Raw genomic sequence first — 14,273 nt, 5'->3', positions numbered from 1 at the left:
ACCCCTGGGCGATGTTCCACCGTAAAGTCCATCCCCTGTAGGGAAATGGACCACCTCAAGAGTTTTGGATTCTCACCCCTCATCTGCATGAGCCATCTGAGGGGCCTGTGGTCTGTCTGAACCCGGAAGTGAGTCCCAAACAGGTAGGGTCTTAGCTTCTTCAGTGCCCAGACCACAGCAAAAGCTTCTCTCTCAATAGCACTCCACCTCTGTTCCCGTGGTAATAGCCTTCTGCTAATAAAGACTACCGGTTGGTCTAGGCCCTCCTCATTTAGCTGTCTAGAACTGCCCCTATGCCATGCTCTGAAGTGTCTGTCTGCACGATAAATTCCTGGGAGTAGTCAGGGGCCTTGAGCACGGGTGCCGTGCACATGGCTTCCTTCAAGGCGTCAAAGGCTTTCTGACAAGCCTCTGTCCAATTCACCAACCTAGGTTGTTTCTTGGAAGTGAGTTCTGTCAAGGGTGACACAATGGTACCATAGCCCTTGACAAATCTGCAGTAGTATCCTGTGAGGCCTAAAAAGGCTCTCACCTCAGTCTGCGTTCTAGGTGGTTGCCATGCCTTGATAGTTTCAATCTTGGCCTGGAGTGGCTGCACCTTGCCACCACCCACTAGGTGTCCCAAGTACACCACGGAACCCTGCCCAATCTGGCACTTACTAGCCTTGATGGTCAGGCCTGCCTGTTACAGGGCCTGAAGCACCTCCTTGAGGTGAAGCAGGTGTTCCTCCCAGCTGGAACTGTAGACAGCTATGTCATCCAGGTAGGCTGCACAGAAGGCATCCTTGCCAGCTAGGACCCCGTTAACCAACCGTTGGAAGGTAGCAGGGGCATTTTTCAATCCAAACGGCATCACCCGGAACTGGTAATGGCCATCAGGGGTTGAAAATGCGGATCTTTCTTTAGCCCCCTCAGTCAGGGCGATCTGCCAATACCCTGAAGTAAGATCAAACGTACTCAGGAACTTGGCAGCGCCTAGCCTGTCAACGAGCTCATCAGTTCGGGGGATGGGGTGAGCATCAGTCCGTGTGACTGAGTTGAGACCCCGGTAGTCCACACAGAACCGGAGTTCTGGCTTCGCACCTGGGGCAGTAGCCTTAGGGACCAACACCACTGGGCTGGCCCAGGGACTACTGGATTTCTCAATAACCCCTAGAGCTAACATCTTGGAGACCTCCTCCTTGATGCTGGCCTTCACCTTATCCGATAACCTGTAAATTTTGTTCTTCACAGGGAGACTGCCACCGGTGTCAATGTCATGAACACAGAGGTGGGTCAGTCCAGGAATAAGGGAGAACAGGGGGGAGAACTGCTCCAACAGCTCATAGCAGTCTCCTTTCTGGTTTAGAGTCAGGGAGTCAGAAAGAATGACCCCGTTCACTGACCCATCACCTTCTTGGGCAGAGAGAAGGTCGGGGAGAGGTTCACTCTCCTCTTCCATTCCTTCATCTGTGACCAGAAGCATGTTGATCTCCGACCTCTCAAAATGAGCCTTTAGTCGGTTAACATGGAGCACCCTTAGGGGGTTCCTAGGGGTCTGGCGGTTCACTAGGTAAGTGGCCTCCCCTTTCCGCTCCTTTACTTCAAATGGGCCAGACCAGCGGTCCTGGAGAGCACTGGGCTCTACTGGCTCCATTACCCACACTTTGTCTCCAGGTTGAAACTCTACCAGGGTGGCCTTCTGGTCATACCAGCGTTTCATTACCTCTTGACTGGCCTCAGGGTTACTTTGGGCCTCTTTCCAGAAGCGGGTCATCTGGTTGCGGAGGGCCAACATGTAGCTGACCACATCCTGAGGGGGTGCCTTTGGAGCTTTCTCCAATCCCTCCTTGACAATGCTTACGGGTCCCCTGACAGGGTACCCATAGAGAAGCTCAAAGGGACTGAACCCTACCCCTCTCTGGGGGACCTCTCTGTAAGCAAAGAGAAGGCATGGTAAGAGGACGTCCCACTTACGCCTCATGGCCTCAGGGAGTCCACCAATCATGCCTTTCAAGGTCTTGTTGAATCTCTCCACAAGACCATTAGACTGGGGGTGATAGGGTGTGGTGAACTTGTAGGTTACACCACACGCATCCCACAGAGACTTCATGTATGCAGACATGAAGTTAGTGCCTCTGTCAGACACTATCTCCTTGGGGAATCCCACACGAGTAAATATCCCCATCAGAGTTCTGGTCACCACCGGTGCAGTTACGGTCCTCAGAGGGATTGCCTCTGGGTAACGGGTGGCATGGTCCACCAAAACCAGGATGAACCTGTTGCCTAAGGCAGTTTTGGGGTCCAATGGACCAACAATGTCGATGCCCACCCTTTCAAAGGGGGTGCCAACGACAGGAAGTGGAATCAGGGGGGGGTTTTAACCCTTTTTCCTGCTTTACCACTGGCCTGGCAGGTAGGACAAGATCTGCAGAACTTATCTGAGTTTGTCCTCATTCTGGGCCAATAAAAGTGGGTGACAAGCCTGTTAAAGGTCTTGCCTTGCCCCAAATGTCCTGCCAGGGGAATGTCGTGAGCCAGACCCAGTAGGAAGGTTCGGTAACACTGGGGGACCACCAGCGTACGTGCTGCCCCAAAGGCCGGAACCTTAGGCTCACTGTAGAGGAGATCATTCTCCCAATATAGGTGGTGATCGCCAAAGGCTTCACATGCCGCCTGGTTTGAGGCTTGTTTCCTCAGACCTTCTAGAGTGGGACATTCTTTCTGCGCCTTGCAGAATTCCTCTATGGTGGGTCCACCCTCAACTTGCCAGCCAGCAAGCTCAGTTAAGTCACCTAGGGTGGCAATGTCTTCCCCAGTTGGCTCGGGAGCCTCCTCCTCAGGAGCCCCGTCAGCCACTGCGGGAACTTCTGGGGCCGGTTTCCCGCGCCCCTTGTCCCTCCGCTTGGCAGCTCTCTGGGCCATCGTTCCAGGCTCCAGACGCCCTTGACTTCCCTCTCGGTCAGCCATGGACCGTGTGGTCATGCAGACCCACTCAGGTAACCCTAACATCTCCAGGTGAGACCTGAGCTCCACCTCTTTCCAGGCAGTATGCTCAAGATCATTGCCTAACAATCTACAGGCATGGCAGGACTCACAGCTACTTTCAGAGTACCAGAGACCCCCCCCCACTCAAAGGGAACCAGAGCCACCGGTAGGTGACTCTCACGATTGTCAGCGACTATGACCTGGTGGAATGTATTAGGGACTATCTGCTCTGTTGACACCAGCTGACTCTTGATAGTAGTCATACTGGCTCCTGTGTCACGCTGAGCCTCCACCTTCTGCCCATCAATGGTGACCCACTGCCTGTACTTGGAAGTATTTTGGGGCATGTGGGATTTGGGCACCATTTCTGTCGCGGTTTTCAATGGTCTTACCGTCGCAGCTGAGAGGTGTAGGGGAACGGTCCTTGTTCCGACGGGTTCTGCTCTGGCCGAGGTAGGGGCGACCCCTTCCGGTAGCCACGGTGCTGTTTGGTATGAGCGAACCACTACAGTCCGTGCCCTCCAGAAGGAGTCCCAGAGGAAAAACCCCAGTAGGGTAAAAAACCTCCACAGGAACTCCCTGAAACGAAAAGGAGGACACCAGGGTATTAGGACCGTAGATCAGGAAGGCAGGAAAACAAGGCAGATCAGGAACAGACAAGATTTGCAGAAGGAAATCAAATAGGAGCGTGACTACCACCAAGAAGTGTTGCAACGCAATGGACAAGCAGTTGGAATCCCCTTATATACCCCTGGACAGGAAATAGAAAACAGGAAGTAGAACACCACCATCTTGGATTGGGGAAAAGAAAACAATAAAGAATTAGGTATGTGTGTTTAACAATGCATGCTGGGCAGAGAGGAAGTGGTAAGCATGCTGGGAAGAGAAAAAGGCGAGTATAAAGAACCCCAAGTGTAAGGGTTCGGTTTGTCCTAGGAACATCGGTAAGTGGTGGGCAGGAATGACATGCAGGAAAAATAAATGTTAAGCGCATGATGCGCTGTGTGCGGCCATGCCTGAAACCCCCTCGGGGTTTCAGGCTCTGCCGCGTCTGCCTTTATGGCAGAATTTGAAAGAAGGGAAGCGGCGAGCGCCGCGGCCCCCAGACCGGCTCCCTGGAGCCTCCATGGCTCTCGCCGGAGCCGCGGCAACCCCCGCGACCTGGGCGTCTACCGCGACCCGGGCGCCGGCCGCGGCAGAATTAACGTGCCGTGCCGCGGCAACCTGAGCCCGCGGCCGCGGCGAGCGCCGCGGCATGACAGTATGCCCCCCCGAGGCCCCGGGTTTGTGATGGAAGAGCCGAAAAAAGCGGCGGATCAAAAGAGGAGCATGGACTGAAGAGGCATCCTCCCAGGAACACTCACTCAAAGGGTATCCCTTCCAATGAATAAGGTATTGGAGGTGACCATGGAAAAACCGAGAGTCACAGACTTCCTGCACTTGGTACTCAGGCACATTGTCAACCAACAGAGGAGGGGGACCGGGCAACTGCCTATGAAAAAGATCAGGACGGTAAGGTTTCAGTTGTGAGACATGGAATCCTGGGTGGATCTTCCATGTCTGGGGTAGGCGAAGACGCATAGACACTGGGTTGATTTTCTTGAGAATGAGAAAGGGACCATAAAAGCGGGGTTTGAATTTGTTTTGGGTGAGTCGGAGAGGTAGGAATCTAGAGGAGAGCCAGACCTTATCATGGACCTGATATAGAGGAGCCGCACAGCGTCTCCTATCTGCTATCTTCTTCATGCGGGACTTGGTGGACACAAGGTTGGAATGGATAATTCGTTGTATACCCCGTAGCTGTCGAACGATGGAGGAGATGGCGGGAAGATTGGAGTTGTCTCTCAGGGGAGTTGGGAAGGCCCTGGGATGGAAACCATAAGAGCCATAGAAAGGAGAGACTTTAGAGGCACTGTGTAGAGAGTTATTATAGGAAAATTCTGCAAGCGGTAAGTAGGAAGCCCAATTACTTTGTGTAGCGTTACAGAAGCTACGTAAGTACTGTTCGAGACCCTGATTGAGTCGTTCCGTTTGTCCATTGGTTTGAGGGTGGAACCCGGATGATAAGGCCACCTGGATCCCCAAGGTCTTGCAGAATTGATTCCAGAAACGGGAGATATATTGAGGACCCATGTCCGATATAATAACTTGGGGTAACCCATGTAGCCTGAAGATTTCTTGAGTAAAGATCTGACTTAACTCCTTTGCCGTAGGTAACTTTCTCAAGGCCGTGAAGTGGGCCATCTTGGTGAAGGAGTCCACAGTTACCATTATGACGTGGTTTCCCATTGAGGAAGGTAATGCGCACATAAAATCGGTGGATATGGTATGCCATGGGTCTGGGGGAACAGGTAATGGGCGGAGTAACCCCACAGGTCTGGTTCGGGGTGTCTTGGCTTGAGCACATGTAGGACAGGATAACACATATGCCTCAGTGTCAGCTTTGAGAGTTGGCCACCAGAAAGAGCGAAGCAAAAGATCTTGAGTCGCTTTCATTCCTCGATGACCAGCAATAGGGGAATCATGGCACATGCGTAAAACTTCGATTTGCACTGTTTTAGTGGGTAAAAACAGGGCCTTATCATGATAATAGTAGTCATGATCTAAGTGCAGCTGTGGACGTAACTTTTTTAGTTCTGTTTCGTGTAGACGGGCATATTCGGACTTGACTTGATCTAAAAAAGTCTGTGCTACCCCTATGATTTTATTGTTGTCAAATAAATTTTGAACCGCGGAATCACCGCACCCAGGATAACGCTGGGACAGGGCATCCGCCAGGATGTTCTGAGAACCAGGGATGTAGGTGATATAGAAATCATATTGGCTGAAGAAGAAGGCCCATCGAGCCTGCCGGCTATTTTGGCACTGGAAATTTCTTAAGCACTGTAGATTTCTGTGATCGGTCCGGGCTTCAAAGGGCTCCTTTGATCCCATCAAAAAGTGTCTCCATTCGGTGCACGCGACTTTTAAGGCGAGTAATTCGCGTTCTAGCACGGAATAGTTTCGCTCAGAATCAGATAGAATGTGTGATAGATAAAATACAGGGTGTTCTAGGTCATCATCGTCTTGTTTTTGTAACAAGGCAGCCCCAATGGCTCTTTCTGAGGCGTCTGTGACAACAATGAATTGTTTGCTGGTGTCTGGGTGTCGAAGAATAGGGGCTTGAATAAAGGCTTTCTTTAAGTCCTGAAAAGCTGACTCAGAGCCTGGTGTCCAACAAAAACCTTTCTTTAGATGTTCCTTTTTGAGGGTTTGAGTAATGAAGCTGGTTCTCTGGGCAAAGTCTGCTATGAACTGTCGGTAGAAGTTGGCTAGTCCCAGAAAACATTGAGTCTCCTTGATGGAAGAAGGAGATGGCCAATTCAATATAGCCTGTACTTTGTCTGAGTCCATGGCAACTCCGGTTTGGTCTATACAGTATCCCAAGTATTTTACTTCTATCTGATCAAACTCGCATTTTTCAGGCTTACAGAACAAATGATGTTGTCGGAGTCTCTCTAAGACTTGGCGAACGTGCTTGGAATGTTCCTCTGGATGAACCGAATAAATTAGGATATCGTCAAGATACACTACCACTGTTTGTTGCAAAAGATCAGAAAAGATAGAATCCATGAATCTTTGAAAGATGGACGGGGCATTAGTGAGTCCGAAGGGCATTACTCTATATTCGTAGTGACCAAAAGGTGTTCTAAAGGCGGTCTTCCACTCATCACCTTCTCTGATTCTTAGTAGATGATAGGCTCCTCGGAGATCCAGTTTGGTGAATCTCTTGGCTCCTCTGACTGCTTCTAAGATGTCCTTGATGAGGGGTAACGGATACCGGTCTTTGATAGTGATCCTGTTTAACCCTCTGAAATCGATACAGGGACGCAGATCTTTGGTTTTCTTTGGTACAAAGAAAAGAGGAGCCCCGGCGGGTGAAGAGGAGGGAGTTATCAACCCACTTTGTAGATTCTCATCTAGGTACTCCTTTAAAACTTGTTTCTCTGGTTCTGTGAGGGAGTACATCCGCCCAAAAGGAACTACGGTGTCTGGTTCTAAAGGAATGGCACAGTCGTATTCTCTGTGGGGTGGCAGTTCAGGTCTTTCTGGCTTCTGGAATACATCGATATAGTCCTGATAATGTCTGGGAACCCCCTGTAGGACATTAATGGATCCTCCCACCTGAGAAGGTGCTGTTGAGAGACTTTTTGGGGACCAGTAATCCCCGGCCGGATAGCAGTGGTGTTGACAAAAATGGGAGGATAACGAAATGGTTTTTGTTTCCCAGTTGATGTAAGGATTGTGCCGTGTAAGCCATGGAATTCCCAGGATCATGACATGGTGTGGTGATGAGATTAAGTCAAACGAGAGAATTTCCTGATGTTTACCAAACTGTAAACAGAAGGTAGGGGTGGTGTATTGTACAGGTCCAGAGGCCAAGAGTGACCCATCAACGGTATGTACCTGTTCTGGTACTTCTTTGGGTATTTGTGTTATCTGTCGTTCTTTGGCCCAGGTTTCATCTAAATAGAGGCCACTGGCTCCGCAGTCCAATAAGGCCAAAGTTCTTGCTTCGCGGCCATCAGTTAAATGGAGGGTAACTGGTAAGAGAAAAAGAGCAGTTCCTTCCTCCCTGGAAGAGCAAATAGAAGGTATTTCACGATATCCCGTCCTCACCCTTCTTACTGGGGACGGGAGTTGGCGTTTCCCAAGGGCTTGGTTGGACGAATGGGGCAGGCACGAATTAGGTGACCAGCTGCACCACAATATAGGCAAAGCCCCTTCCTTCGTCTATGTTCCCTTTCACTGGCGGATAGAGGCCCGCGAGCTGTGTCAATCTGCATGGGCTCTTCCTCGGTATTCCCTTTGGATTCAGGACGGACTTCCTCGGTACGATGGGCGAAGGGACGAGATGGTACTGAGTGAGAAGGCAAACGACTCTTCTTTTTCTCCATTCTTCGTTCATTCAACCGATATTCTATCGTTAGTGCCTGGTCCATCAATCCTTTGAGGTTTTCTATCCTGGCAGAATGTACTAGTTCATCTTTGATGTCCTCTCTGAGACCTCTACGGAAGAGTGTCACTAAGGTACGTTCCACCCAGGTTGTTTCTGCAGCTAATTGTCTGAAACGGGTGATGTATTGTAATACATCTTGACTCCCTTGTTGGACTTCACAAAGAGCCTCTTCTGCAGACGCCTCGAGTCCAGGGCGTTCAAACATCTGTTTAAAAGTAGTGATAAAGGTGGAATAATTAGATAGACAGGGATCGTTTCTGGTTACTAGAGGTGTGGCCCAGGCCAAGGCTGGTCCTGATAAGGCACTAATCAAATACCCCACCTTGGTCTTATCTTGTACAAATTGCGAGGGGCGAAAGGCAAAGTACACCGTCAAGGCATCCAGGAATTCTTTTAATGTGGTGGGATCCCCGGAAAATCGAGGTGTAGAGGCGGCTACTGCAGGGACATCTGTGGTCCTGGAGGCAAAGGCTTGTCGATAAACAGTATTCTCAGTACGTAATTGCTGGAGTTCTTGAGCCTGTTGTTGTATCGTCGCCAGTAGGTCCTGGTTAGTAGGTTCCGTGTTTGCCACTGGGTTATCCATAGTTCCGGACTGCAACTGGAATTTTTGGCGTTGCAATCTGTCGCGGTTTTCAATGGTCTTACCGTCGCAGCTGAGAGGTGTAGGGGAACGGTCCTTGTTCCGACGGGTTCTGCTCTGGCCGAGGTAGGGGCGACCCCTTCCGGTAGCCACGGTGCTGTTTGGTATGAGCGAACCACTACAGTCCGTGCCCTCCAGAAGGAGTCCCAGAGGAAAAACCCCAGTAGGGTAAAAAACCTCCACAGGAACTCCCTGAAACGAAAAGGAGGACACCAGGGTATTAGGACCGTAGATCAGGAAGGCAGGAAAACAAAGCAGATCAGGAACAGACAAGATTCGCAGAAGGAAATCAAATAGGAGCGTGACTACCACCAAGAAGTGTTGCAACGCAATGGACAAGCAGTTGGAATCCCCTTATATACCCCTGGACAGGAAATAGAAAACAGGAAGTAGAACACCACCATCTTGGATTGGGAAAAAGAAAACAATAAAGAATTAGGTATGTGTGTTTAACAATGCATGCTGGGCAGAGAGGAAGTGGTAAGCATGCTGGGAAGAGAAAAAGGCGAGTATAAAGAACCCCAAGTGTAAGGGTTCGGTTTGTCCTAGGAACATCGGTAAGTGGTGGGCAGGAATGACATGCATGTTAAGCGCATGATGCGCTGTGTGCGGCCATGCCTGAAACCCCCTCGGGGTCTGCCGCGTCTGCCTTTATGGCAGAATTTGAAAGAAGGGAAGCGGCGAGCGCCGCGGCCCCCAGACCGGCTCCCTGGAGCCTCCATGGCTCTCGCCGGAGCCGCGGCAACCCCCGCGACCTGGGCGTCCGCCGCGGCGTCTACCGCGACCCGGGCGCCGGCCGCGGCAGAATTAACGTGCCGTGCCGCGGCAACCTGAGCCCGCGGCCGCGGCGAGCGCCGCGGCATGACAATTTCTCCTTCTCCCAGGGACACTAGGGAAATCTCTACCTGTTCCCCAAAGCTATCTGGGTCCATCTCCCCCCCGAGCGCTACACTAGTCAACCCAGGTGTCTGTCCGGTAGTGGATGGTGCTCTCTTGGAGCACTGGGGGTCGCCTTTATAGTGACCATACTGGTAACACTCCATGCATTTGGGGTTGGATTTTCCTGACCTGTCATATGTCCCTGGCTTCTTCCCAAATCTGGAAAAGGAAGGGTTGCCACCCCCTCCCTGGGAATTCTTTTGGGGGCCTTTGGAGAGTTCCTTATCTGTAAGTTTATCTCCCCCCTCTTTCTTCTGTTGGGAACCCTGACTACCTTTGTGGGAGTCCCCCCCAGGTACCTTCTTGGACACTCTGGTGCTAACCCAGAGGTCCGCCTCCTCAGCAAGCTTCCTGGGATCAGTCAGCTTGCTATCCACTAAGTGCTGGCGCAACTCTGTATAAGTAGTATTAAGCATATGCTCTCTCAGAATCAAGTCATATAAACCTTTATAATCATCTACTTTGCTGCCCCGCACCCATCCATTCAGTGCCTTACTGGAGAAGTCAAAGAAATCTACCCATGTTTGTGTGGTTTGTTTGGTGCTGTCCCTGAACCTCTGACGGTATCCCTCAGGGGTCAGCCCGAACTTGGCAAGTAAAGTGGCTTTCTGAAGTGGGTATGTGTTTTGATCAGGTTGATCCAATGTGAGGAGTGTGTCCCTCCCCAATGGCGGTACATAACCCCACATAGCTACCCCCCATTGCCCTTCAGGAACCTCATGAGCCCTTAGTGCAACTTCATAAGCAGCTAACCATTTATCTATGTCATCTCCCACCACAAAACTGGGCACCACATTTTTGGGTATACGAACCTTCTTTTTTCCAGCAGGTCCTGTCAGTATGCTGCCACCATTATTGCTGGATTCAGACTGCTTTGCCTTGAGATCCAGCTCCTTGAGACTCAGTTCATGAGCCAATAACAGTTTCTTTTCAGCCAAGGCTCTCTCAGCTGCAGCTTCAGCTCTTTCAGCTTCAACCTGTTTGGCTTCTCTTTCTGCCCTTCTTTCCTCCTGTTGAGCCTCAATTTTCAGTTTTGCCATTTGCAATTGGAACTCCCTTTCCTCTCTCCTTTCCTCTGCGGTCAGGCTTTACACAGAGACACTGCTCCCTGGTCTGGAAGGGGGCACAATTGCAGTGGTAACACCATCCACAGATAGTGAAAACTCCTCTGAGGGGCCATTTTCTGGCTCCTCTTCCTCATCATCCTCTTCTAAATGGGCTTCTGCCCAGGCTCTCAGTGCCACTTGAAAGTCCTCCTTTTTGGAGGCCCCTTGGGTGGGTACCCTCATTGCCCTGCAGAATCCTCTTAGTTGTTTGACCGTATATGTATCCAACCGGACTAGGTCAATGTCTCCTGTCTGAGACCCAGTCGGAGACACGTTGAGTGAGGATTTAGTTTTTGAAAATTGTCAGGAAAAATTAATTTGCAAAAAGAGATAAAAATCAAGTTGACCTTCAACTGTGGGTAGGTAGTGAAATACTTAGCTACTGTATGTCACTGCACAAATACAAGTCCTATCCTCACCGCTGATCACCAATGTTAGAAATGGCGTTTTTTGTTGGCAGTCAGGTTACCCCCTGTCCAAGCGAAAGCCCTCACTCTAGTCAGGGTAAGTCACACACAATCCAAGATTATCCTGTGCCCACCCTCTGGTAGCTTGGCACGAGCAGTCAGGCTTAACTTAGAAGGCAATGTGTAAAGTATTTGTGCAATAAATCATACAATACCACCATATAACACCATAAAAATACACCACACAGTGTTTAGAAAAATATATAATATTTATCAGGATAATTGTAGGTCAAAAAGAATAAAGTTGCAATCTGAAATTGTAGAGATATCACTGAAAAGTGATATAAAGTGTCTTAAGTCTTTAGAATATAAACAAAGTCTCTTTCAAGCACAAGTACCTGGTTTGGAGTGGAAAAATCTGCTCAGAGGGCCACAAAAGAAGAGGTGCGTGGAAAAAGGGTGCGTGCGTCGATTTCTCCCCAGCACACACAGACTTGCGTCGTTATTTTCCACGCGGGGGAGTCGTGCGTCGTTTTCCGGCGCGCGGACAGTCTCTTTCTGTGGATCGCGGGGATTACCAGATGTCCCGGGTCTGTGCGTGGATTTTTCTGCTTGTTTTCCGGCTGCGCGTCGTTCTGCGGGGCTGCGTGTCGAAATTACGATCTCACGGCAGGCGTCGCGTCGATTTCTCCTCTAGAGGTCGGGCGGCGTTGTCCTTGTGAAGCCGTGCGTTGGATTTCCGGTCATCCCGAAGGCGTCGCGTCGATCAGCGTCGGTGTGCGGCGTTTTTCTCGCCACGGAACAAGCTGTACGTCGAAATTTTCGGTGCACGGAGCTCCCAAGTGAAAAAGAGAAGTCTTTTTGGTCCTGAGACTTCAGGGAACAGGAGGCAAGCTCTAGCCAAGCCCTTGGAGAGCACTTTCACAGCCAGACAAGAGTTCAGCAAGGCAGCAGTCCTTTGTAGAAAGCAGACAGGTGAGTCCTTTGAGCAGCCAGGCAGTTCTTCTTGGCAGGATGTAGTTTCTGGTTCAGGTTTCTTCTCCAGCAAGTGTCTGATTAGGTAGGGCAGAGACCCTGTTTTATACCCAAATGTGCCTTTGAAGTGGGGGAGACTTCAAAGAGTGGCTAAGAAGTGCACCAGGTCCCCTTTCAGTTCAATCCTGTCTGCCAGGGTCCCAGTAGGGGGTGTGGCAGTCCTTTGTGTGAGAGCAGGCCCTCCACCCTCCCAGCCCAGGAAGACCCATTCAAAATGCAGATGTATGCAAGTGAGGCTGAGTACCCTGTGTTTGGGGTGTGTCTGAGTGAATGCACCAGGAGCTGTCAACCAAGCCCAGCCAGACGTGGATTGTAAGGCACAGAAAGATTTAAGTGCAAAGAAATGCTCAGAATAGCAATATTAAATCCAACTTCACCAGTCAGCAGGATTTTATATTACCATTCCGGCCATACTAAATATGACCTTCCTACTCCTTTCAGATCAGCAGCTACCACTTCAATACTGTATGAGGGCAGCCCCAATGTTAACCTATGAAGGGAGCAGGCCTCACAGTAGTGCAAAAACGAATTTAGGAGTTTTACACTACCAGGACATGTAAACTACACAGGTACATGCTCTGCCTTTCACCCACACAGCACCCTGCTCTAGGGGTGACCTAGGGCACAAATTAGAGGTGACTTATATGTGGAGAAAGGGGAGTTTTAGGCTTGGCAAGTACTTTTAAATGCCAAGTCGAGGTGACAGTGAAACTGCACACACAGGCCTTGCAATGGCAGGCCTGAGACAAGGAAAAAGGGGCTACTTAAGTGGGTGGCACAACTAGTGCTGCAGGCCCACTAGTAGCATTTAATCTACCGGCCCTATGCACATAGAGTGCACATTACTAGGGACTTATACGTAAATTAATAGTCCAATCAGGTATGATTCAAGGTTACCATGTTTTAAGGGAGAGAGCATATGCACTTTAGCACTGGTTAGCAGTGGTAAGGTGCGCAGAGTCTAAAAGCCAGCAAAAACAGTGTCCAAAAAGTGGAGGGAGGCAGGCAAAAAGTTAGGGGTGACTACCCTAAGGCTGTCAGGTCTAACAAATACCTTCTTGGCAAGGACAACATGGTTGCAGATTGGAACTCCAGTTTTCTGGTGGATTACAGCGACTGGAAGCTCCATCTGCGAATTTCTCAGAAGGTTGCATTGTCCCTGGGTCCGTGCCAAGTAGATCTATTCGCATCTTGTCTGAATGCTCAACTGAAAGACTTTTACAGTTGGAGACCAGACTCAATGGTTCTGGCCACGCGTGCTTTTCTGCAGAATTGGTGAGGTGAACTATGCGTTCCCACCGTTTGCCATGATTCCGAGGGTCACAGCTCTGGCCTGGTGGGTGTCGGCTTTGTTAGTTCTGATAAGCCAGGTCTGGAATACACAACCTTGGTTTCCGGCTCTCCCGGAAATATCTGTGTCTCTTGTCTTGCTTCTTCCTGTATTCACACATCTTCTCTTAGACCCGGTGGGCTCTCCTCATCCTCCTCTCCTCTAGGGCTAGTTACTTCTCATGGCTTGGAAAAAGTCTGGAGACATGGTCAGGTCAAGAGCATTTCAACAGCAGCTGCTGCTTTTATAGAACAAGCTTGGGCTCCCTCTACCCACAAACGATATTCTTCTGCATGGAAGAGATGGGTGGGTTGGTGCCTTCAACAGGATGTGGATCCCGCGGGATCCGACTTGAAAGATGTTTTCAATTTTCTTTCAGTGTGTTGAATCTGGGTTATGTTAGTGGTCAGTAAATAATTTCAGGTCAGCTTTATCGGCTGGACACAATCTCATTGATGGCACACAGGTGGGTATGCACCCTTTGGTGTGTAAATTGATTAAATATATCCAAGCGGCAAAACCTCTGAAGCTTAGGTAATCCCAATTGTGGGTTGATAATAGTGTTCCCTCCATGTTTGATTGTTGGCCAGATAATTCAGATGCGTCCATAAAACAGATTTCTGCTAAATAGGCCATGCTTCTTTGTTTAGTTTCGTGTCTAAGGGTGTCGGATGTCTGAGCCTTTGACTTAGCAGGTAGGTTGTTTTCACCTCATGGTGTCTTGTTCATTATTTAAAAAAGGACTGAGACTATGATTAACTGGCTTTTCCTCAAAATGCAAAACTATGCGTAGTGAAATGTTTGAAGGTTTATGAGGAATGCACGGTGAATTGTAGAGCTGATCCTT

Source organism: Pleurodeles waltl, chromosome 9, assembly GCF_031143425.1.
Source record: "Pleurodeles waltl isolate 20211129_DDA chromosome 9, aPleWal1.hap1.20221129, whole genome shotgun sequence".
NCBI classification, from domain to species: domain Eukaryota; kingdom Metazoa; phylum Chordata; class Amphibia; order Caudata; family Salamandridae; genus Pleurodeles; species Pleurodeles waltl.
This window is presented reverse-complemented; position numbering follows the sequence as displayed.